Raw genomic sequence first — 23,392 nt, 5'->3', positions numbered from 1 at the left:
TTGCTGTAGCAGGGCTTCAAAGGGAAGAACAGAAGTGGGTTGATAGACTTTGGAAGCTAAAACTTGTGAAATTTTAAAAAGAATATCACTCTGCTGGTTTGGGGAGAAATAATGTTTAAAAAGTAGGAAATAAATGATATAGAAGCATTTTGTGGAATGTTCTTATTAAAAAATAATGATCCAGTAGCTATAGGGATATACTTTTCTGTGTGATGATGAAATATGGACCATACACTGTTGCCTAGGGATCAGTATTTGTGACCTCACCAATATGCCCCCACCAGCCAATCAGAACAAACCTATGGATAATTGATGTCCTGAGGTATGGTGATATATACAGTGATATATTATCTGAAGCTGGAGGAGCAAGTAATGTTGCATCCTGGGAGTGATCTATGCGTGGGAGATGAACCCAGAAGCAGCAGCCCAAGGCAAGATGGAGGTACCTTGACAGACCTGTGTGTGTCCAGCAGAGTCTTCATTTGTCAGAACTAGAACCACAGCTTCCAAAGGAAAAATGACCATGAAAGAACTCTATCAAGAATATAACATCCTAAGGGAGTCTTTTAAATAGCAATCTGGAGAGGGTGAGTAACCACTGTATTCAAAGGCAACTTGCTTCCCAGCAGTATAAGAGGCAAATGAAACCATTCATAGGACAGTAAAACAGAAGCCACAAAAAGTGTAAACAGAAAAGTCATGTCTTAATTAGGAAATATTCATTGACTAGTAAGAGCGCCAAAAAGCTCGCAGGCTCCCTTACATTCTGGCTCACAGCCTTTCTCAAGCTGTGTTATGGAGAGTGGAAATGGAAACAAAGAATATGAATGAATTTGAGACGATGGGCCCCTATCCTCAGTAACCATGCGCCATGAGGAGTCACCAGTACAAAGTGTCTCCAACATGGCTGTAAAACACACCTCTGTTCTCATTCAGTAAGATTTTGCACCTTTTTTGAGTGCCTTAAATAGGATTCCCTGGAGTAGAAGTGGCTTGATTCACTTTTTCCTAGATAAAGCCATGGGTTTCAAAGAAACCAGAAGAGCGTATCAGACTGCTCATTCCTAACGTTTCTTAGGGTAAGTTTGAAATGCACAATGCAGTCCCATGTAGGGATACTTATGCTGCCTCAAAGAGCAGAAGCAAAGTTGTGTTATCTGAGAGTCAGAGTATATTAGCTGAGGTAGAACACAATGCAAATGTGACTGTTTTGCTTCTGTAACCCCAGCATGCTCAAGTATCTTTATACAGCACTTCACTGTGCTTTATAGACCAACCATTACCTTATAAAAACTTCAAATCCAATTTCTGTTAGAGACTATGATGCAGGTAAAAAATATGAGATTTGCAGCCTTAGCAACATAAGCCCCTCTATTTATTATATCTACAAAGTAGGTACAACCCTGGCATTGGCACAACCAGCTTTTTCCATACTCCCATGCATATGCATTTCAACCCAGCCATGGAAGAAACGCATCTATTGATTTTTTTTTTTAAAGTTCTGTAGTTATAGCTCATTTTTTAACTCTCAGATTTTGCAGACACTGCCAATAACAGTGCCATTTATGGCAGTAGGAAATGCTATGAAGGTAGGAACTGAAGTGACTCCTTACCTGGAATATATAGTGTTGGGCACCTCAGTAGGAATTAAGTTATTAATGAAATGAAAGGAATTCAAAGAGGGGAAAAATAAAGGACTAACTTTGAGGGAAGGATTACCATCATTCATACAGATAGCTTAAATGAATGTTAACTGCGACAATATGGTGGCCCCGTGAGTGACTTTAATACAAATGCAGCTACATTCTTCCAGTTTGGGAGTTTGCCCACGGAGAACAGTGTAGCATGTCTGAGGACTTCACAGATTTCATAGACATTAGGGCTGGAAGGGAACTTGGAAGATCATCGAGTCCAGCCCCCCACCCAAAGGGCAGGAAATCAGCTGGGGTCATAGGATCCCAGCAAGATAAGCATCCAATTTGCTCTTGAAGGTGTTCAATGTAGGTGCTTGAACCACCTCTGACGGCAAGCTATTCCAAACCTTGGGGGCTTGGACAGTAAAAAAAAAAAAAAAAAAAAAATCTTCCTTATGTCCAGCCTGAAACGGTCTCGCAGGAGTTTATGACTGTTTGACCTCGTCATCCCTTGGGGCGCTCTGGTGAACAAACGTTCCCCCAGGTACTGGTGGTCACCCCTGGCACAGTAAGGTTGCTGTGTAGATATGTCTTGGAGCCCCTGAGTTGGGTAGAGGGCTCCCAAAAGAGCAGAGCGGGCCTTTGTTTCACGTCCTTGGGCTTGAACCACCCTCATGTCTCAGAGGACCCAAGTTTCTGTTAGTTTGTAGACATCTGGCCAAAAGCAAGATCTGAAAGATGGTACTGTAAACACTGAACTGTTTCTCACTGTTTCCATTTGGACCAAACACCAGGGCTGAAATCATGGGTCAGTCACACTGGTGACCACTAGTGCTGAATTTCAGTCCCTTTCATACCTGAAAAGGAGCAACAGAAGTCGCTGAGCTATGACAATGTTGCCCCTACCAGGCTGTCCTCCAAACCTGCACGTTGGGTGTTTGGGTATTTTGAAACACCCTGGGTAATAACTTAGAGGCTGGTTAGTATTTCATTGCTGTTCCTCTTTAAATTCATGGCTTTACTGCACCGGCTTAGGGTCTGTGGGGGAAATCTATTTTTGGCTCATATACACATTGTGCAGAAGTGTCTCAATTATTGCTAAAGTAAAGGAGCAATTCACCGAGAGGTGCTCCCTTTTGTGCTCAGGCCATTCTACTCCTGTGTTGTTATGTACTTGGGCATGTGGGGAGGAAGGAAAGGGGGAACCGAAGCAATCTACTACTAGGCTGATTCTTCTCATTTGTTCACTAGCTCTCTTTGTAGTTGCTTGGCAACCAGAGAGGAAAAGAGGTAGTGTGAGAGCATGGAGGGACCCAAAGAAATGATTGAATGCGGCAGGAGCTGTTTCTGAGCAGATTCTTTGTACCAAATCAGTTGACCACATCAGTGTTGTTTAATGTTTATCCCTTTCCTTGTGAAATGTTGCCTGGTAAGTCCCATTCAGCTGCAGTGTCCCCTTTTGCATGGCTAGCTTACAGAGGTGCAGAGACCAGTTCTGCTTTCACTTGTGCAGGGTAAAAAGCACTAGTAGAACTCCCTTCGTTTCAGTGGAGCTGGCCCTATTTCTGATGATGAGTGTAAGATGAGAATCGGGTCCCACAAGTACCTTGAAAGCTGCAAATTGGTTCTACGTACTTCATGCAATCCAGGGATGCTCCAGTGATTAAGACAAGCTGACTTAGAATTCAGCTCAGAAATATCATCCTTAGATGATAGAATGTTTCATGGTGGGTAGTGTCCCCCTTTCTCCTTTCAGTCCCTCCCTTTAAATTTGCACGGCCATTCCAAAATTTGATGCATGGCACTATGTTTAGACCAGATGTTTTTGCCAGGTGCCTGCAACAACACTAAATGCACTGGAATACAGAGTACCCTTTCCAATAAAGTGGTGTGGCTTTGCTAGGATGTTGCCTACACGGTTAATTGTTGAAACTAATTGGAGAATTTTGAATTTAAATGTTTGGGAGCTTTTTGGGTCATAAAATATCAATTTGGTGGGAAAAAAACTTTTGAGGTTGCATGTTGGTTTCATAGAAAATGTTGCTTGGGAAAGACTTCTCGGGACAGATGAAATTTCTGGATTTCCATAAGATGGTAAAAGACACCTTCCTCCTGCCTTTCTAGCCCAACATTAGCCAACAGGGCAACAGGCACTCACTTTGGAGGTGGGAGAGCCAGGTTCAAGTTCTTGTTCTGGCTGATTCAGCCCAGAGACTTGACCTTCAGTCTAGCATGTCTTGGGTAAATGCCATAAACATTGGGCTATAGGATCGGTCATTGGCCTAATGACTAATAATGTATATGTAGTGGAGCCATTTTAGAAGAAGAGGTTTAAAGAAATTCACAGTGGACTAGCCAGTAAACTTGTGGGAAACCTAGAACTCCCTGTTCTGCATGGTACAAGACTTTAAATCTGGGTCTCCTGCATCCCAAATTAGTGCCCAGACCATTAAGTAATTGGCTGTTCTGAAATAAGGTGGGACAGGAGGAATCTCTCTCTCCGGGTTAGTTTGGAGAAAAGCCAAATGTGGAATTAGAAACTTCTTTCACAGAATATCCCAGGTGACCTGTTGAAGGAAAAGCTGAAATATTTTTAAGTTTGGTTCTTCAGTGGAGTATCCTTGAAAAGATTTATGGAAATGCGTATGTGCACATTTTTTTTTTTTTAAATGTTGATTTAAAATCTAGCTGGTTTACAATATCATTTCGTCAAAATTCAGAGAGGGGAAAAATTACTTCAACTTCTAAACTTGTTAGGAAAAGCTGATAGTGAAATAAAATGGCATCAGAGAACTTGTTAATGGACTCTTGCCAGGCTAAAAGTGTGATGGCAAGGAAGTCTCCAAGGATCTTTATGAGGTCAAAAGTTCTCCTGGTAGCAGAAGGGTATCTGAGGGCACAGAGAACCATCTTGGCTGTTTGGATGGGAGAGTAATGTGCCATCTGGGGACAATTGTGTTTGAATGCAAAACATATTGGTTCCTCTGAGTAAAGAATCCATCCCTTTCCTACTCTGTACTCTGAATGGCAACCTGATCTAACCATATCAAGCAACTCTGCTCGTTCCTAGGCACTTTACTGGTGAAACTAGTACTCCAGATGTCCTGGTAAGGAATTCAGCAAGGCCATGGCATTACATTAGCCTTACCCCTCCCTCCCCTCTTGAATTCATGTGGGTGCATCTACACGTGGCCATACGGTGCCATTGTTATGGCGCCATCGTTTAGTACTTCCTTTTGGAAGTACTAAATGCCAGCACAGTAACAGCCTGTATTGTGCTGTGGTGGTCACGTATGGTTATTTTTAGCTGCTATGTCACCGTAGCAGTATGCTGTAATGAGGGAGTGCATTGCTATAGCAAAGCAGCTGCAGCATCATGGTTTTTGCCCATTGATGCTACATCACTAGTGCATTCCTACAGCCATGTAGTGTCATATGTGGATGCCTCCCCTGTCTTCTGTTTCTCAACTTTTATTCTGCTTGCCTTAACATCAAGATGCCCCAGCTATTCCTATAGATTCACAGAGAACAGTATGTGTGCAGCGTGTGTTTAAAAGAGTGCTGCAGTAGCCCAGCATGAGAATTTCTTTTCTCGGTGGCCAATCTTATTCCACCCCCTTACCTCTAGTCTTGTATACCTCTCCTTAATCTCTGGTTCTTTCCTATGCCAACACAATCTTGTATTTAGCCTTTCTCATTTGAAGGGAAAACCTCTTGACTCCATTTGCCTGTTCAACTGCTGTTACATTGCCCATCTCCATTTTGTCTTTGAACTCTTTCAGTGAGCTACCTGGTTGATGTTCCTCTTTCTGTCTGGCTTCTGCTCCTGAGATTGCATTGAAATGGCTGTCACTAGCCTACCTAAGGACTAGAGCTTCTTCAAGCTTATTCCCATGGAAATCTTCAGTGAAAACCTTAAACTGCTACAACAACACCTTTTTGTTTACAGTTTCCAGAGGAATTTGTGCAGAAAGACATTGCTCAAAAACTTTCAGCACAAAATGAGATCTTTATAGAAGGCCAATGCTTTTTCTACAGTAATGACTATCATAAATATAAATAATTATTTAGTAGAAAACAGTTTTTGGCCAAAAAGTTTTCTATTAGACTTATTAATGACCTCTTTCTGGCCAGAGCTCAGAACCAGTAGCCTAACTTCCTAGCCTTCAGTCTGTTAGCTGGCTAACACACTACTGGCCATGTTTTCTTCTTGTTCTCCTGCAGCATTAATGGTTCCTTCACTGTGTTAAGTAGACCCCCTTCATATGCTCCAACTTTCTATGGGGATTTCATAGAGCTTTATCCTTTGCTTCCTTCTCTTCATCTTCCACACCTTGTTTCACTTGCATAAAACTGACTGCCGTTTTGGTGTTGATTGCTTACAGATATACCTCTCTGTCACTCACCTGTCTCCTAAACTGAAAGTTTGTTCTGTCTCCTGCAGTCCTTTTGGATGAGTGTTTGTCTACTCAAACTTGACATGGCCAAGTCAGATAACAACATAATCTGTTCCCGCAACCTCCTAAAGCTCTCCTCCACTACCGTTTTTTTGTGATCATTCTGAATAACATCACCATCTTCCCTGACACTCAGGCCCACAACTTTCATCTTCAGCTTGGCCTGTTACCAAGTCCCTGACATCCAGACTTTGTCAAAATCTGGCAGATTACTTCTGCATAACATCTATTATATGATCTTTTCTGTCCATTTACACAGCTGAAACTCTTGCCCAGGCTCTAATCATCTCTTATCTCAGCTGCATCATTTTTTTTTTTTCCCTCTTGCTTTGGTGAGGGTGACTTTGCTCTACTCTTCCCCATCCAGAATTCTGCAACAACAAGTCATTTTTCTAGGTTGCTTCTTTAGTCATTTATCCTATCTTTGCATCCTTCCTCTGGCTCCTAGTTCTGTATCACATCAAATGTGAACCAAATGTTTTTATTTTTTAAGGCCTTCCATAGCCTGTGCCTACCCTCTTTCATTTGCTATTGAGGTGTCAACTCTTGCCTCGTATTGGGCAATGACACCAGCTTTCTTTACCCACGTGTTTAATTTTCAATCACTTTTGTACTTTCTCTGATAGTCGCACGTGAGTGGAGCTCCTCCTAACCATCTTTGAGCCAGCTCTTTATCCACCTTCAAATTCCTCCTCAAATATTGTCCTTGCTGTGATGTCTCCACATACTTGGCACTGCCTAAGAAAGTGTTGATGTGAAGATGTTCCTTTATGCTCTACCATCTGACTATACTTGTGTTGTCTTGTTCTGTACTCAGATCATAAACTCCTCAGGGCAGGAACTTTTTTTTTTTTGTTCTGTTTGTACAGTGCCATGCACTGACCTGATCCATGACTTGAACTCTAAGGCAGTATCGCAAAAACATCTGGCAATCCTTGTAGGAAAAAAAATACACAAAATAATATTCCTGTCAATAGATTTTGAACGGTCTTCTAGAACTTGAGCACTATAACTCTGATATTATCCAGGATTTTTTTATTTAATTGGTAGAAAGGATATAACTATCTGTGCAATAGATAAGGATTTCTAAGGAAGATATCTTTTATTGGACCAACTGTGTAGTTGAGACTTTTAGACAAGCTCTCAGGGACAAGGTATCCCTTCTGAGGTTTTCAGACCTGAGGAAGGGTACCTTGTGCCCAAAAGCTTGTTCAAAATCTCTCCTAGCTATGCAGCTGGTCCAATAAAAAAAATATTACCCCCAAATCCTTGTCTTTTGCACATTTCCTGGACCATCCTGGCTATAACATCACTCCTACATAACTATAATTATCTATGAAATTCTCTCAGTTTCTAGAGTAACTTCTGCAGCGCTTTGTTCACTTTCTATGGAGTCCTTTTGACGAAATCGCTATGAAATGATATACTATTCTTCTGTGGGTGGGGAGAATGCTTATCAAGCCATATAGGCTTGATAAGGAAATTACTAGTTTGTTCTGCAGTCTGCACTATGCAGGGGGTCAACCTAGATGCTCACTAGGACTGTATGAAGTGGCTAGTATTCATTTCAGATTCAGATTTGGCCGATTTGGGGGACAGTGATTGGATTCGGTGATTCAAAACACTGTCCCAAATCGATTTGGCCAAATCTGATTTGGAGATTTGGCTCCTGCCAAATCTCCAAATCACACAGACCAGGCTTCATCTCCCACCCACTCTCCCAGCCTGGCAATGGCTGCTCCACCCACCTCAGCTCCTGGCACTTGGGGCTTCCCCCCCCCCGCCTCCAACTCGGGAGTGGTGAGTCCCGGGGTTTTTCTCAGGACTTTTTTTTTTTTGGGGGGGGGGAGGGGGGCTGGGCAAGGGGGAGATTGGGTGGGCTTATGACAAACCTCCCACACTGGGGGGGCAGCAGGGATTTGCCCCCCACCCCTACCTGGCAGTACCTAGTGAGTCATAGCTTTTTTTAAAGCATTGGGAGCTGGGGCAGGCAGGGTAGCCATGGGAGGCGGGGACAGCCCAAATCATCAAAGCTCTCAGAATCTTTTCCGAAGATTCAGAGAGTTTCAAATCAATTCAGACCTTTTTATTGATCCCCATATCTGATTTGGATTTGGAGATTGGGCCACCAAATCAGGCCAAATCTCTTCCAAATCAAATCACCACCCAAAGCTTTGCACAGCCCTAATGCTCACAGTGATCCCTTTGATCTTAAAATCCATGAACCCAGCAGTGATCTCTGCACAGACAGAGCCCCTCTAAAGATCCTGAGGATCCATTTAAGCACAAGTGGTAGTGTTCATGGAATAGTTTGCAGGATAAGGGGTTTTTTGAGAGAAACTATGCTGAGAGTTTCAGGATATACAGTCCTAAGGTCTTCTTTCCCCATTCTGTTCCTTGCTTTCTCTGTCTCCTGTGTCCCTTTTATAGTGCTTCTGCTTTTCTCTGACAACTGAGATTATAAGATCATCAAGAAAGGATCTATGTTTTTTTCCATTGCTTTCCCCCTTTCCTTCCCCTTCCCCTCCCCGCAGTGTGCTTAGTGTAATGGAGACCAGATCCTAAGTGGGGTCTCTGCACTTCACTGTAATGTTATAATTAAATAGCCATAATGATAGCAAGCAAGTTACTATGGTCTTTTAATTGGAAAAAGAAAACTGTACTAGAAGAGATTTCCTAGGCATAATATATTAAGAGCCAGCTTGTGACCAGCACTACTTGGCCAGAATGGAAAAAAGCACAAGGGCCAGATGTTTCAAAAGATGCTCAGCACCTTGTTTGCTGAGCTTCTTTTGAAAAATTTGTTTTTTTACTTAGCTGCCTAATAAGAGCAGAACTTTTCCAGTATCTTGTCTGTCTGTTCATCTGTCCATCTTCCCCTCCTTCCCCCCTCCCCAGTTCTCAACATAGGAAAATCTGGCCTGGTGCTGTTTTGTGCTTCATCAAGGGGGAAGGAAGTGATTAAAGAGGAGGGCTTGAATGGAGCAAGTGGAATAGGCTGAAATGAGAGCAAAAATTTAACATGAGAGGAACAATGCCAATGAAGTTCTTCTCATCCAGGCTCCAAACCTGTTCCAGTTGAAGGCAGTGAGAGAATTCCTTTGCCTACAGCAGTGCAGCATCAGTCTTCAAGATGAAGTGGAGTCTCCAGGCTAGAGTTAGTTAAGGCATGAGGCCAGGGAGTGGGAGAGATGGATATTTTGCACTGGTTCTGTGCCTTTTTTTAGTGGTTGTTCAGTGATTGGAAAGAATTCTGCACTCCTAAGAGCTCCCAATGAAGCACCTTTCATTAGAACTAAACTCGCATTAGTAGCAGGAAAGCTGGCTTGCGCTCTTTCTAACCAGCACTTCAGCCCTGATTTATTAAGCGTCTCATCTAAGAGGCTTTGATGCTGGGAATTAACTTGATAACCAAGGGCCATATACATCCCTTGGAGCTCCCCGTTGCAGTGCTTCCTTCTATAAGCACCTTCTGAATTTTGAGCAGAGTTATCCTGTTGCCATGGCAACAGCCTAATTCTTGCTCCCTTTTTGCGATTTAAGCAAGCATAATTTAAAATCTCTTAAATAAATTATGTTAAAACACCCTGAGTTTTGAGTGAAGTCAGGCAGATTGCCATGCGGGTTAATTTAATTGCTCTGCAGCTACCACTAGGTACATAATTCAAGATATGCATTTTACACAAAAGTCCTTGAAAGCCCACAAAGGTGCAAATGGATGATGGCGAGAAGAAGGAAATTATTTGGGCCCAAATCTCTATGCGAATCATTTCTGGGGGAGGAAGGACACTTTTGCTTTTTCATAAAAGAGAAAAGTTAAATAACAAAAACCTTTTTAATCCTGCCTGGAAATCAATATTTCACACCCTCGGTGGCTTATTGCAGAGTGGAATTAGAATCATTCCCAAGTCTTAGAGACATCACCATGCTTAGTATATAAGGCATAGTGATGATTTTGTTCCCAAGTTGCATTTCTCATGTTAAGGTAGTGGACTATTGTGAAGGTAGCCTGCTCAGAAGTCTAGGAGGTGGCAAGTGCCTCATGTCTCTCAAGAGTCTCATCTAGCCCTATGTCATCAGAAGGAAAAGAGCAGTGGCACAGATCATGGAGAAAGGGGTATGTTGCTTTGTGATAAATGTTTCTATGTGGAGTCAATATTCACATCTGTTGGGCATGCAGGATATGAAGGGCATTCCAGGAACTTGGGGTTAGTGACTTTATAGCACAGGAACGTTTTTTAAAAAGGAATAAAAAAGGGCCACCTCATTCCACCCTTTAATTTTAATTTTTTTTTTTTTTTTTACTCAAATCCCTGGCAAACGCTATGAATTTTGCATAGAGAAAGCTGCAATTTCACCATATGGTCTGGTGTATTCATGGGAATTTGTAGTTTTGCCTCTTCATTAACCAGATGTCATATCTCTGCAGGAGTCCCCTCTGCCCCCTGCAGCACTGTCAGGCTGTCACTTGCTTGAGCAACAGATTCTGTCTCTCTCTTTCACTGAGGGCTGGACTCCAAGTAGGCACTGACCTTCCTGAGCTATCTTGTCTCTCTTCACAGGAGTAAGTATCATGAGAAATAAGCTCTCACTCCTTGAAAATCCAAACTGATAGAAAAGCAAGGCATGAGTTGTTGAGCAGAAGGGATAACAGTATAAATTGTTTCTTTGTCCAAACCCTTTTGGCAGAAGAGCTTTATTTTTCATAACGTTTTAGCCTGAGCAAACATCTCCCTTTTTTATGCTTTACTTCACTCCGAGGGCAGTGGTCTGGCCAGTCTGGAGAGAAATTGTGGGATAGGGATGGTTGCACAAGGCAAATCAGTGGAAACCACAGCTGGGGGATGGGAAGGAAGAAGGGAGTCAGAGTGAGGAATCCAGGGTCCCTTTCCCTTTCCCTATCCTGGAAGGTCTTGCCCAAGAGTGATGCAATCTGGTTTCCTTGCCCACCCCTCTTTTTTTCCATTGAAAAGGAAAAAAAGGGGTTGAGAACAAAAGTCTGTGAAACCAAGCCTGCACACTAGTTGTTTTACTAAATTATTAATCCTGCTCCGATGATAATATAGTTATAAGGAGGAGCCTAATTGAATTTACTGTCTGGCTTTGGCCAATAGGGTGATAAGCATCCAGCAGAATGGGATGACGCTGAATCCTGTTAGTGTGCTGTGAATGTGAAGCAGAAGGGACTTGCAGTTTGTGTGCAGGAAGGGAAGAGGATAGGTCCAAAGCCACTGGATTAACAGCCTAAGGAAAGGTAAGGCAATGAGTGGAAATGGGATTCAGCTGCAAAATGCAAAGCCTGTGTGTAAGGGGCTTTGGTTTTGTTTTGGTTTTGGTGGGGTGGTTTTTTTTTTTTTAATTATATTGTGTGCGGTGTTTTTCTGGAAGGGATGAAAGAAAAGGTATCTATTTGTATTATACACTTGCACAGTACCTATAGCATGCATCTTTGTCTGTATAGATGCACTGCAGAAGCAGGTTTGTATATGAGACAGGTACATATATATGCCTGTACCTGCAGAAGCTTCTACTATATATGGATACAGCAGTAATCAGTACAATATATCTATAATAAGAATAGAAGAGATACAGAAATTGCCAGTCAGGCTAAAGAAATCAGGGGAGAGCAGTTAATAGTGCAAATCTGGTGCAAGGAAAAATGGGAGTGCTTAGATTTCCTATCAGATGTTTCCAGCTGAAAGCAGCATGCATGAGAAACTGATGCAAATGTGTAAATTTGTCATATTTGCAATGAGATGTGAAAATGGGAGAGGAGAGGGCAAACCAGGGGATTTGTCAAAGCAGGTGGCAATAAATGGCAAGCAGTCTTGTAATCAGATTCTCTAGCATGGAGAGAGGATCTGAATGGGCAAGGAAGGGAATTATTTCACTCTGCTACTCACCCCCCACCTTCCACCTGAGTGATGGGATGAGAAAAATCATGGTAGCTTAGATAGCTGATTAAAAGTATAAACTAATTACACCTTTCTATATACCTGTTGCTAAAATAATGAGCTTATAACTTATGGCCACAATTTTTTTTTCTTCCTTTTAATTGCATGGGGAAAGGATGGGAAGCCTCCATACATTCACCTTGTTTGGTAGAGCAGGATTTTATAAATAGAGTAACTTAGCATCAGCTCTATATTTGTATCACTTGCTTTCTTCTGATGACCCAAAGCTGTATGGTCAGGAAGTTTTGGGGTTGGGAGGGCAAGTAATTGTCAAGGTTTCTTTTTTTTATAATGACTTCCACTTGGGTAATATAGACTCAAGATGCAGAGTATTTCTGGCAATGTCATTACAGTGCTAGCTCTACAGTGTAACAGCCTTTAGACTAGTTAATAAAGGTTCGTCCAACTGTATATAGTCTTAACTAGTCATTTCATTAAGTGAAATAAATACTATAAACCCCCTCCGTATGCTTTCCTGCTTCCCCCCAGTTCTGAAAGATGTTAACAGGATCTAAAAAGAAAGCATTTTCCATCCCCTTCCCAAAGGAACACGGCAGTCAGAATGCCATTTCTCACTTGTAGGATCTTTTTCTTCCATTGGGACCTTGCAGAATCTTCCAAGGAGTCCTGAGGACCATGCAGCCTCTCCATTCACTCAGGAAATGTTAGACACTGGGTTGGAGAGAGCATCTCCTCTTCCTACCATATAAACGATCAGGCAGCCATACAAAGAGAAGTGTACATGGTGACTGTCTTGGACCTAGGAGTGAGTAAATTGACTTAATTTAATTATGAGCTGACCTAAATCTTTGTGAACCTCTGACACCAAACCTCATATAAGGCTTGTTAATTCACTTGCATTCCCAAATAACTTCTGCTACAACGGTTTCCTTCTGGTCTGGAGAAAGAGTAACTGCCATGGCTGATTTCTCTGTAACAAATGCACCTTCCCCTTACTACCATTCATGTGATGGGGTCTAGTCCTTTGGGAGTCTGAGACGGGTACTGATGCCACCAGGGTAGAATAAGGGGAGGGCTTGAATCTGATTCTCTGTAATCTTGCAGCTTTTACACCTGTGCAAACTGAAGCCAAAGTTACTCTAAAATATCCATCACCACCTGCTTTTCCATTTAGGTAGGAATGGAAAGGACAATTGCAAATTAGGCTCCTTGTGTGGTTTTTTTGGTTACTCTATGCTATATACAGTATTTGCATTTAATGGCAAAGTAGTTGACCAGTAATTAACTGTACTTTTTATTAGGAAAAAATAACACCCTCCTTGCCTCCTTTTAGAAAAGTTAGGCTAACTTGGATAGCTGCCTGATGCATGGAATATATTTTTAACTAGTAGTTTTTCTCTCTCATTTCCACCCCCCCCCTCTTTAAAGTCTCTAAGTGGAATAAAAATATCCTCATATCTGAGTTTGAATCCACCTTTCAAAAAACTCAAAGCAACTAAGTCAGCTGAGAATAAAACAAAACAAGTTTGCCCACTCCAAATAAACCATACAATAACATTCACTTCAGCTTATATCCCAAAAGTGCTACTTCTACAAGTTGAGGAGGAATAATTTAAGTTTCCTATATATGCACATATGCAAATATTGCTAGAGCCTCTGGTAGACCTAGGGTACTCACAGGTTAGAAAAGGGTGCTGTTCCCTACCTAATGCATCTTGTCTCTTATGCCTTTAAAGGAGCCTTTTTGCACTTCCTGATACAGTACTAGAATACTGCATGTTTCTGGAGAGAGACCCATAGGGAATACAGGGAGAGCAGCAGTCTTCACAATGCTGTGGCAATCGTAGGCTGCATTTCAGGCGCAGTGTTTCTCTGGTTGGTTTGGATGAGTACATTGTTTGTTTCTGCCTCTGAGCCAGCAGCATGGTTCAGAAATGGCAAAATGCCACCTTAGTCCCAGAGAAGATAACGTCACTGTCAATGCACCGGTAGCAGAGAGTAGACTTGGAAATCTGAGGTCACTTTCCTCATTAATTGCCCAGATGATTAATTAATGTAGTGATATTGTTTTCCTGGGTGGAGGTTATAGGGTTACATGTTCTAGTAATGCAGGGTATGAAGGGATATAAGCATTGTGCTTATTTTTAATGTTCTTAAAATCATTCTTGAGCTGGACGTTGCATCCCCCCGACACAGGGTCCCTCTGCCTCTTTGAGCATACTGGCCTTCTTATCAATTCCACCCCTTTCAGATAAATGTCCTAGGTCAGTCTGAAATTGGAGGGATTTATAGCAGATGATGGGTGAGCGAAGGTGGGAGTTCCCAGCCCAGTCAGCCACATTGTGGGTATCCTTTCTTTTAATTCCCATGTTCCAGATGAAATGCCAAAGTCCCTTACTTTGGGGCTCTTTATAAAGGCAAGGACTGTTGTTGTGATGGGACCAATACATGGTTATTTATTCAGCAAGCAATTCTTCAGAATTAAAGGTGCTGTATAAATGTCACTTGTTATAGTAAAAATCTTTTGGGCATTTATCTTTTTTCAAAGGTAGTAACCATATTCTGGGATGACACCATCTCTGCCATCACTTTAGTGTCTAAACAGAGCCTGGAAACCAGGGTGATGATAGTAAAATCTTTGCTCTTGGGCTTTGGAACATGGTAGTCCAGGATGTAACCAGAGGCCAATAAATTGGACTTGTCCTCAAGTTGTTATTGCAAGAGTGAAATTTCTTATTAAAAATGTAAACAAAAGACTTTCAGACTACTGAAAAAAAAATTGCCTTTCAAAGAAAAATAACTGCTTTTGACACTTCCTTCCAGCTCCTCTTACCTCACTCTACATTATTTCTCCTGTCTTTTGACGTCTCCTTGGGGTCCCACCCCTCCCACTGACTTTCCCCATAAGACTGTCAGCCCTATTGTCTGATATTTTGTCTTCAAAACTGAATGGTTTGGTTGGGGTAGGAGCCTCCCAGTTAAGACAAATTAGTTATGGAATGAATTGGGTCCATTTTTTGTTTGGGCAAAGCAGGCACGTAGTTCTGCCTTACTTCTTTGTTATCCCTTCCCATCACTTGCCCTTCATGGTTGATATTTGGCATTTTCCTGCTTCATGTGAAAGGTTTGAGAAGTCATAGCAGGCTTTGGTGTTGATAAACTTTTAGTACGAAAGCAATCAAAGGAGCAAATTATTAGCTTCCTATCAGGGTAGAGACCTGGATATTTACATTGTATTTATGAAAGAATAACCACCTGATGATTATAGATCCATATGCTGTTGACTAATCATAGCCATCAGTCAGCTTGAAGGGGGTCTTATACCACGTGGTTAATGAGAAATGACTATGCACTGATTGTGTAGTACAGATGTCTGTAACCAGAGTGCAGGATAACATTGGTACTAATAGTAGGTCTGCAGTGGGCTGAAGGAGGATGAAACATCCCTAGGACACATACTTGTAGTTTAAAACCAGTTTACAGAAGAAAAACAAAAGGGATGAGCCTCGTAAATGAGGTGAGATCTTCAGGATGTCTATAGTCTTGGTTCTCAAAGACTCTGTTTTGTGTTTGTCTGCTGCCATGGGATACATTTGTCATTTGTCACCAGAGAATGAGAGTGATTTTAAAAAAAAAAAGGCTTTCCGCTTTCAAAGGTCCTTATGTTTTGGTGGTGGGATACTATGGTGTAGACTTTCTGAGATGAAGGCAGTGGACAGATGTCAGAGTTTATACTTCTCCAGCTTTAGTCAAAGTGGGAACTGTGTTTTGAAATGAACTCTCTAGAGAAGTGGAGTTACTTAATTTTAGCTGGTGTAAAAACCCTCTCTACAAAGTGACAGCTCAACAGAGAAGTATTTACAGGTTTATTCCTTTAGCAGAGTCCTTTTTGCTTAGGATCACAGCACCAGAGACCTTGCAAGTGCCTAAATGGAGTCAGAGTCAATTTGCTAGGTGTTAGGTGCTACAGTAAATAAAGGGGACACTTCTTTTACTTTAAATATGTCTCACCAATGCTGTGGGACTGCTCTCTCTCAAATGAGTGAGATGTTCTTTTTAAAAGTTCAGTCATCTCTTAGGTATTTTTCTAGACCTCATTCCCACAGTATCTCAGCACCTCACAGTTTTTAATGTGCTCATCCCCACAGGACTTTTATGAGATAGGGAAGTGCAAGTTTCTCCATTTTATATAATGGGGCCTGACAAAGGGATAGACTAAGTGACTTTCCAAGGTTACATCAAAGTCAGGGGGCAGTACAACCCAGGTCTCTTAACTCTCACACTAAATCTAACTTCTGGGTCCTTCCTTGTGACTTAAACATTGTAAATGATTTAAATGTAAATCTTAGCAATTTTTGTCCTGATTATGAATGCTACAGTCATGATTCCTAATAAGATTGGAGGTTCTCTGCACTACACAGTGGCACCATGCAAAACTGTTGATTGGTTTAGACTATTTAATGATATAAATAATAAATTATTCAGTAATAGCATTTCTATTTAAATTCAATCACTGGTAAGAGACTACAGTTTCAGTGTAATAACCCGGTGTGTACAAGCCTCTGGAAAGGCTGAAGTTGGGCAATAGCCCATCCAAATTTAACAGCTTTTTCTCAGTCTGTCCTTTTAATCAGCAACTTCATTTTTCAGGGGATTGGGCTTGCTGAAAATGAAGTAGTTTGCTGCCATGATTGTTAAATGCTTTCAGTCAGTTTTTCAGGTAATCGGAAGGAAATTTTAAGTGGGTCCTTATCCCCACTAATCTATTGGTGTGTTTGGTTTAAAGGATGTTTTAGTCCTGAGCCTTCTCAGATGTGGAAATGAGAGACATGAGAATCCAAAGAGGTACAGGTTGTCCACAGTAATGCCAGAAGATAGTGTGGTATAAGGGACAGCCTACTTCAGCTAGGACTTTCTTGCACCCTGTTGTGCACTGCTGTTCCTGCTGTGTCCTCTCTCCTGGCCTTTATTTACAGCAGGTCAGACTTTGATGGGCCAAATCAGAAAGGTTATATGGAAGGAAAGGCTTACATTCTGGTAAGCAGGTGGGAATCTAATGCAGCACGTAATATATTTTGCAGAGACACCAGATCATCTCAGTTTTCTACCAACATTCAATCCCAACCCAGCACACTGTTCCAAGCAAGTAAGGGTTCCTGCAGTCCAGGGAGTCCTGATGAATACTGTGGAGCTCCACATGCATACAGAGAGTTGAATGCAGGACTGGGGCTATAGACAGTCATTAAGCATATGCCTGCCTTTGGCCCCAAATCCAGAAAGGATCATATTAGAAAAAACGTATTGAGATTCATAGATTGTTAGGGGCTGGAAGGGACCTTGCAGATCGTTGTGTCTAGCCTCCCCTGCTCTAGGCAGGAAGACAACTGGGGTTAGGTGACCCCAGCAAGGTGACTGTGCAGTCTCCTCTTGAAAACCTCCAGGGTAGGTGACTGCACCACCTTTGGAGGGAGTACGGACATGGTATGGAGGTGGGTCTATGCTGGCCAGTAGGAAGGAAAACCCCAATTACAAAGCAAAGGAGTAGATGTTTAAATACGGAGCTTGCCATAAACAAGCAAACTGGAGCATAGGTAAAACAGACAGCTACTGTATGCATTAATGTAGGCATCTGTCCATTGTAATAAACAACTCAGCTAGGTACAGACATTTAAAAAGCCTGACGCAGAATTGATCTAAGTTACGTGGTTTCCTGTAAGCAGTGTAGTTTAGATAGGTAGTGAACAGAACATACATTTGCCCTTTGGGTGGTGTGCGTGTGTGTGGGAGGGTGCAAATCTTAGACTGGGTTCCACCATTTTTAAGCCAGTTGGTGTGCCAGACTTCTTTTCTGTTCTGGGTATCGACTGGTTTTGATCACTTATATTGGTGGAAATGTAATGTCTGTACTTGGCCCTGTAGATTCAGAATGGTTGTATCTTCCTGTGGGACAGAGAAAAGAATTCAGTTTGCCTATGAGAAATGAGAGCTAAAAGCTATGAGCAGGAAGGCAAGGGCTGCAACTGAGTTTTTTATTTTAAAGACATTAAAAATACCACTTTAGAAACATTTGTCACTGTGCAGAATAAGTGTTTTACTTTCTATACTGAGCTTTACTAGAACAGAAGGGTTGGCATTTAGCCATCGTGGGCTCCATAAGATATTCCTTGGCTGTGCTATCTGGAGTGATTTGCCTTTATCAGCTCTCTATAAAGTACATGCACTGGTGTCCCCTGGCAGGCTTTCATGGTTGAAAAAGGCTGTTTCCTCCAATTTTGCTCACTGGGGTTTAATTACTCCTAAATCTGTTTTAAAAGCTGGTGTTATCTCTGTATGGTCCTACAAGCCTTGAAATACCCATTTTTATTTATTGTGAGAAATGGAATAGCATGGAAATAAGACAGATGAAAGTATTAGGTTGTTTTTTTAGATAATGGAGGCCAAGAAACATGATCATGGTCTTGGGTTAAACAATCCACTATATTCAAAGTAAAATAACAGACTGGATCAAATCTTGGCCCCAGTGATGTCAATGGGAGAATTGCCATTGATTTTTAATGGCGTCAGCATTTCATTTTGTAAAGACAGGGTTTTTAAGGCCTGGTGTGAAGCAAAAGCAGCAATAACTCTTTCCTATACCTGTTAGGTGGCTGTAATAGAGTGCTTTAATCTCTATGGCCATAAATCAGGCTCCTTGCACCAGCACTCTGTTTAATTTTACAATCAAACAAAAGCATATTTACTCAGAACTATTAGTAAAGAGCAATACAAATCAGCAGGCTTTTCAATTGCCCAACATTTTTGGCTTTTAAAGGTATGCTTTTTAAAATGTAGAGAAATCTTTATGATCATCATTTGTATTTAGATTTCTCAGTGCACTGTTTGCTGTTTTCTCTACAATATTCCAGGTGCATCCACGGTAATATCCACTTCACCCCACTTCCCTCTGTAATTTGCTGGGCTTCACTAGGCAGAGAGCAAGAATGAACAATTCAGTAGTAAATCCCAGGCCAGCACTGTCAAGCAGTTTATTGGTTACAGCGCAACTTTTCCTTTGCTCTGCAAAATAAGCTGATAAACACAAGCATGCAGAGAGAGGGAGCCTATTCAAACAAAGACGACAAGTAAATTAGGAACATTTTGATTAAACTTAATAACATAGCATAGTTATTGGGGGCCTCAACATCTGTAAAATAGTTTCAAAAATGGAAAATCAGGGGAGGGAACTGGGCTTTGTCAGTGACTAAATGTGTGATTTGGGGGCCAAGTTGCTTAGTACTGTGTGTGTTATGCCATACACATCCAAAGCAGCTTCAAGAGATTGCATGAAAATAAAATTTAGGTGAGACAGTAAGATGCAGTGATACGTTTGTTCTGAAATGGGCTGGATAAAAAGGAGGTTTATGATTGGTTGTAAACTATTTCTGATCCATGCAGCTCCCCTGTATCACTACCTACAGGCAAGACGGGTTAACAGCACTTCCTTTCTGCTTATTAGAACGAAGCACTAGGACACTTCAGGGAAGTGGAGCAAGAGAAAAAGACCAGGCCTCCTTCAGCAGTTGACAGCATGAGAGAGAGTTTTAATATAGCAGAAAGTCCTTCTTCCACAGCTGTGTGAAGTTGGGAGGCTGGTGGGTGGTGGGTTTTGCTATAATCAAACAGAAAGGCTCCAAGGGCTTAACTTGAAGGTTACCCTGGTTCACCCATGGCATTCTTAATAATTCAAAAGAACCTTTCAGTCAGCGTGTAGCCCTGCTGCTCCCTGCAAGGTTAGTTTAATGTATAAAAATTCCTTAATTGTCTAAATGTGATGGCTCCTGAGAGGCAAGGAGCTGTGGATCGGACAAGTGTCTGTCAGCAGCTCTGTCTGACTGGTCCCATTAAGGTGCCCTGGGGTTTTTCTCATGAAGTTCCCCCAGGTGCCTCCAAAAGCTCTGTGCACTGCAAGTCATGTGCCACCGGCTTTGTTTGCTGTCTCTCTTTCAGAAAGAAGTGCCACACATTTTGCTCTGTCCAGCACCCAGACTTCATAACAAGAGAAGCATTTCTCTCCAGGAATGAGCTACACAAAGAATAGGAGACAGTGGTTTTTAATTAAACTGGGCATTTCTGACCTTCATGGTGCCACTAGCTTACATCTCACTGAAAAATAACAGTGGCCTTGTGAGAGCTCAGTAAGAAACCATTAAAGCTTCTGTCCCTCTCTCATATGCAGTTCAGTCAGAAGAAGAACCTTACTTCAGCCAAACACTGACCATGGAAATACCAATGCCTTTTGGGGATCCAATAGTACTGTCAGTGCACAGGCTGGAGATGGCATGGAACCACTTTGATTGCATTAGAAAACCTGCTGGGAAGTGTGCTACCTACCACCTGGGGGCCATGGACAATCTTCCTTTCACCACCTCCCTGCCGCCTTTGGTGGACACTGTGACAAAAGGAGTACAAAGGGCATGGGGGGGGAAGGAGTGAACTGGAGAGAGAGCTGTTCTTTGAACCTTCCTAATTTGCTCCATCCTCCCTCTGCTGCACATGCCATGTCTTTACCAGACACTGCCTGGCCTCTCTCGGTCATAAAAGAAGGATGTGAAACCGTTCTGCAGGGGTGTGCAAAGCGGGCCCTACTTGATTCGGATTTGGCTCAAATGGGGGACAGTGATTCGATTCATTGATTCGGATCACTGTCCCCAGTTGGATTCAACCTGATCCGAATCTGAAGAGAATCAGTGATTCGGAGAGAGACGCAGCTTTAAACGTTTTTTTTTCTACATACTTCAAGGTACCGGCACGGCTTGTGAACGCTGCAGTGCTGGGGCAGATGGAGTGTCCCACAGGGGTGTGGGGGGCCCTCCATGTGCTCGGTGGTAAACCCAAAAGTGGACCGGAAGTACTTCCAGTCTGCTTCCATGTCTGCCAGGGTGCATGCTGGGGGGACCCCCTGCGCCCCCTTGACTTGGTGATTGGCCACAGGGGGACTCCAGGTACCCCCCAGACCCAGGAGACACCAGTCACCAAGCCACAGGGGGCATGGGGGAGCCCTCCTGCATGCTCCCTGGTGGACCTGGAAGTCCACTGCTGCTGAGCACGCTGGGGAGCCCCCCGTGCTCCTGTGGGACACTCCCTGCGCCCCAGCATTGCAGCATTCATGAGCCCTAGAGATGTGTAGAAAAAACATTTTAAGGCTATGTCTGAATCGCCAAATCTCTCTGAATCGATTTGGAGGGTTCCAATTCGATTCAGAGTGATCCAAGGGTCCTCTGATCTCGATTTGGATTTGGAGATTCACCCACCGAATCAGATCAGGGACCAAAGCTTTGCACAGCCATACCTTTCTGCAGTCAGGCTGCCTTACTCCCTGTGTCATAAACAGTGCTGTTTTTCTGTAAGCTAGTTACTGCCAACAGAGAGCTCAGAAATGACAACAGAAACTAAAATTTGGGGCTCAACCTGCAGCCCTTTGGCAGCCTTTGGTTTGGTAGAAACCCCCCTGAAGGAGTAGACATTTTGCCTGAGTTAGAAGAAGAATTGGCTCTTCTTTTTCTGATGCATATTCCAGTTTATTCTTAAGGAGAAGTGCACTTTTTCATGTGAATTTCAATTGGTAGGGTGAACAAAAATGTGTGGTAATTGGGTGACCCAGCAGGGATAACCCAGTAATCAGTAGAAGTGATAAAAGATCTGTTTTTATTGTTGCAGTTGTTTATGCTGTATAGAATTCAAACTTTGAGGTGAAGGATATAACAGTCAGTTTTGATTTCATGGAAGCAATAAAGACTGTGAAGCCTTTTCTGCTGTGTAAAGGATGCTCTACAAAAAAGCCCTTCACACCACTAAGTACTAGAGCTAGTTGAAAGCTTTGCAACAGAACACTTCTGATCCAAGCAATGTATTCGTTAGGTCCTGGTTATACTAGATACTACTTTTTACCTTCTTGTGGTACCACAGTAATTGGGATCTCCCTGTGTTGAGAGCCCTCTGGTTTGAAAAAGCAGCAGCTGGTGTCAGGGAGTTTTAATACAACATCATTGACTCTAAAAATCATTTCCTCCTCATCACTCCAACTAATTCTAATAGAGACCACATTCATCCAGCTTCAGGATGCACTGTAAAGCTAATCTAATATGCTTTTCCATAACAGTAGGGAGCAAGCAATGTTAATTAGATGGGCCTGGAGATCTCTTGAGGTTTCTAATAAATGTCTGCCTTAGCTATAGAGCGTCTGGAGCCAAGAACAGGTTCATTCACCTTTAAATATTTATAAATAATAGGGTTGATTTAAAAATAATGTTTGGGATGCGCACATCACTAGCTCATAGCATGAAGAGGCTAGTAGCTGTGGGCTTATAGGTTTGAGGAATCAATGAGGGGCAGGGTTGGTGGGTGCACTTAGTGAGGACTTTTGTGGGGGGTCAAATACAGTCCTGCAAGCTGACATTTCCTGCCCTCTGAATTAAACCCAAATGCTGTAGCTGTTCTTCATAGCACTTTAATGGTTCATTGCTAATGCGTGACTGACAACCATCATACACTCACTGAGCAGGAATATTACTTAAAGCAGTTACTAACTTTCACTTCAGCTTTTCCATCTAGAGTTCCACTGAATTAGCACTCTGCAGTCTAGATCTTTAGACAGGCACTGGTGATGGCTGTCAATTTACCAAAGGTCTGCAGTGTCACGGCTCCTTGTTAGCAATGAACTCTTAAGCTACGTCTAGCAGTGACCCCAGGGGACAGATTCTGTAATGAAGCATGGCAACAAAAGGGAACAGAGAGAACAGGAACATGGCTGACAAACCAGCTGCCTGCTACAGTGCAACAGGGCAATGCTGCTGATTTTATACTCTCAGTGCAGCATAAATTGAGAGGCCCATAATTAGGAAAACTCAGCTGGAATTGCTTCCAGGTAACTGATTTATCTTGGCACCTAGTACAAGTAAGTGACTGTTCATAGATGCTGGGGTTGGAAGGGACCTTAGTGGATCATCGAGTCTGACACCCCCCCTGCCCATGGCAGGAAAAATTGCTGGGGTCATGTGATCGCAGCCAGGTGCTTGTCCAGTTTCCGCTTAAAGACCCCAAACGTAGGGAGAGCACCTTGGAAGCCCATTCCAGAGTCTGGCAACTCTAACTGTCAGGATCTTTTTGTCTAGTCAGGATTTGAGATCCAGTCCCTTAAGAGATGGCTGCCCTTCCTGTGTCTTGCAGCAATATCGGAGTTCTGTTAGGACACACAAGCAAGTCTTTGTGAACCTTGGATCTCCTGATTTTTGTCTTGCTGAAGCCCAAGGCTGAGCCCACCTATCCATCATGCTGCAGGGCCCCTTCTCAGTCAGGTTTTTGGGTGACTGCTTGCTCTGTTCCTATCCAGCTGTAGTTGTTTCAGGCA

General features: G+C 42.5%; 1 protein-coding gene across 1 annotated transcript in view; it reads left to right on the top strand.

Moving 5' to 3' along the window:
* Nucleotides 1–11,123: 11,123 nt before the first annotated feature.
* Nucleotides 11,124–23,392, top strand: part of SYN3 (synapsin III) — a 310,184-nt gene continuing 297,915 nt past the window's right edge. The window contains exon 1 of the mRNA XM_019544808.1: nt 11,124–11,345. The gene's annotated coding sequence lies outside the window, so the exon portion shown is untranslated. The remainder of the gene's footprint in view (nt 11,346–23,392) is intronic.

This window comes from Crocodylus porosus, unplaced genomic scaffold (genome assembly GCF_001723895.1).
Source record: "Crocodylus porosus isolate Cpor-Errol unplaced genomic scaffold, CroPor_comp1, whole genome shotgun sequence".
NCBI lineage: Eukaryota > Metazoa > Chordata > Crocodylia > Crocodylidae > Crocodylus > Crocodylus porosus.
The sequence above is the reverse complement of the archived record's forward strand: the minus strand, read 5'-3'. Positions and strand labels throughout refer to the sequence as shown.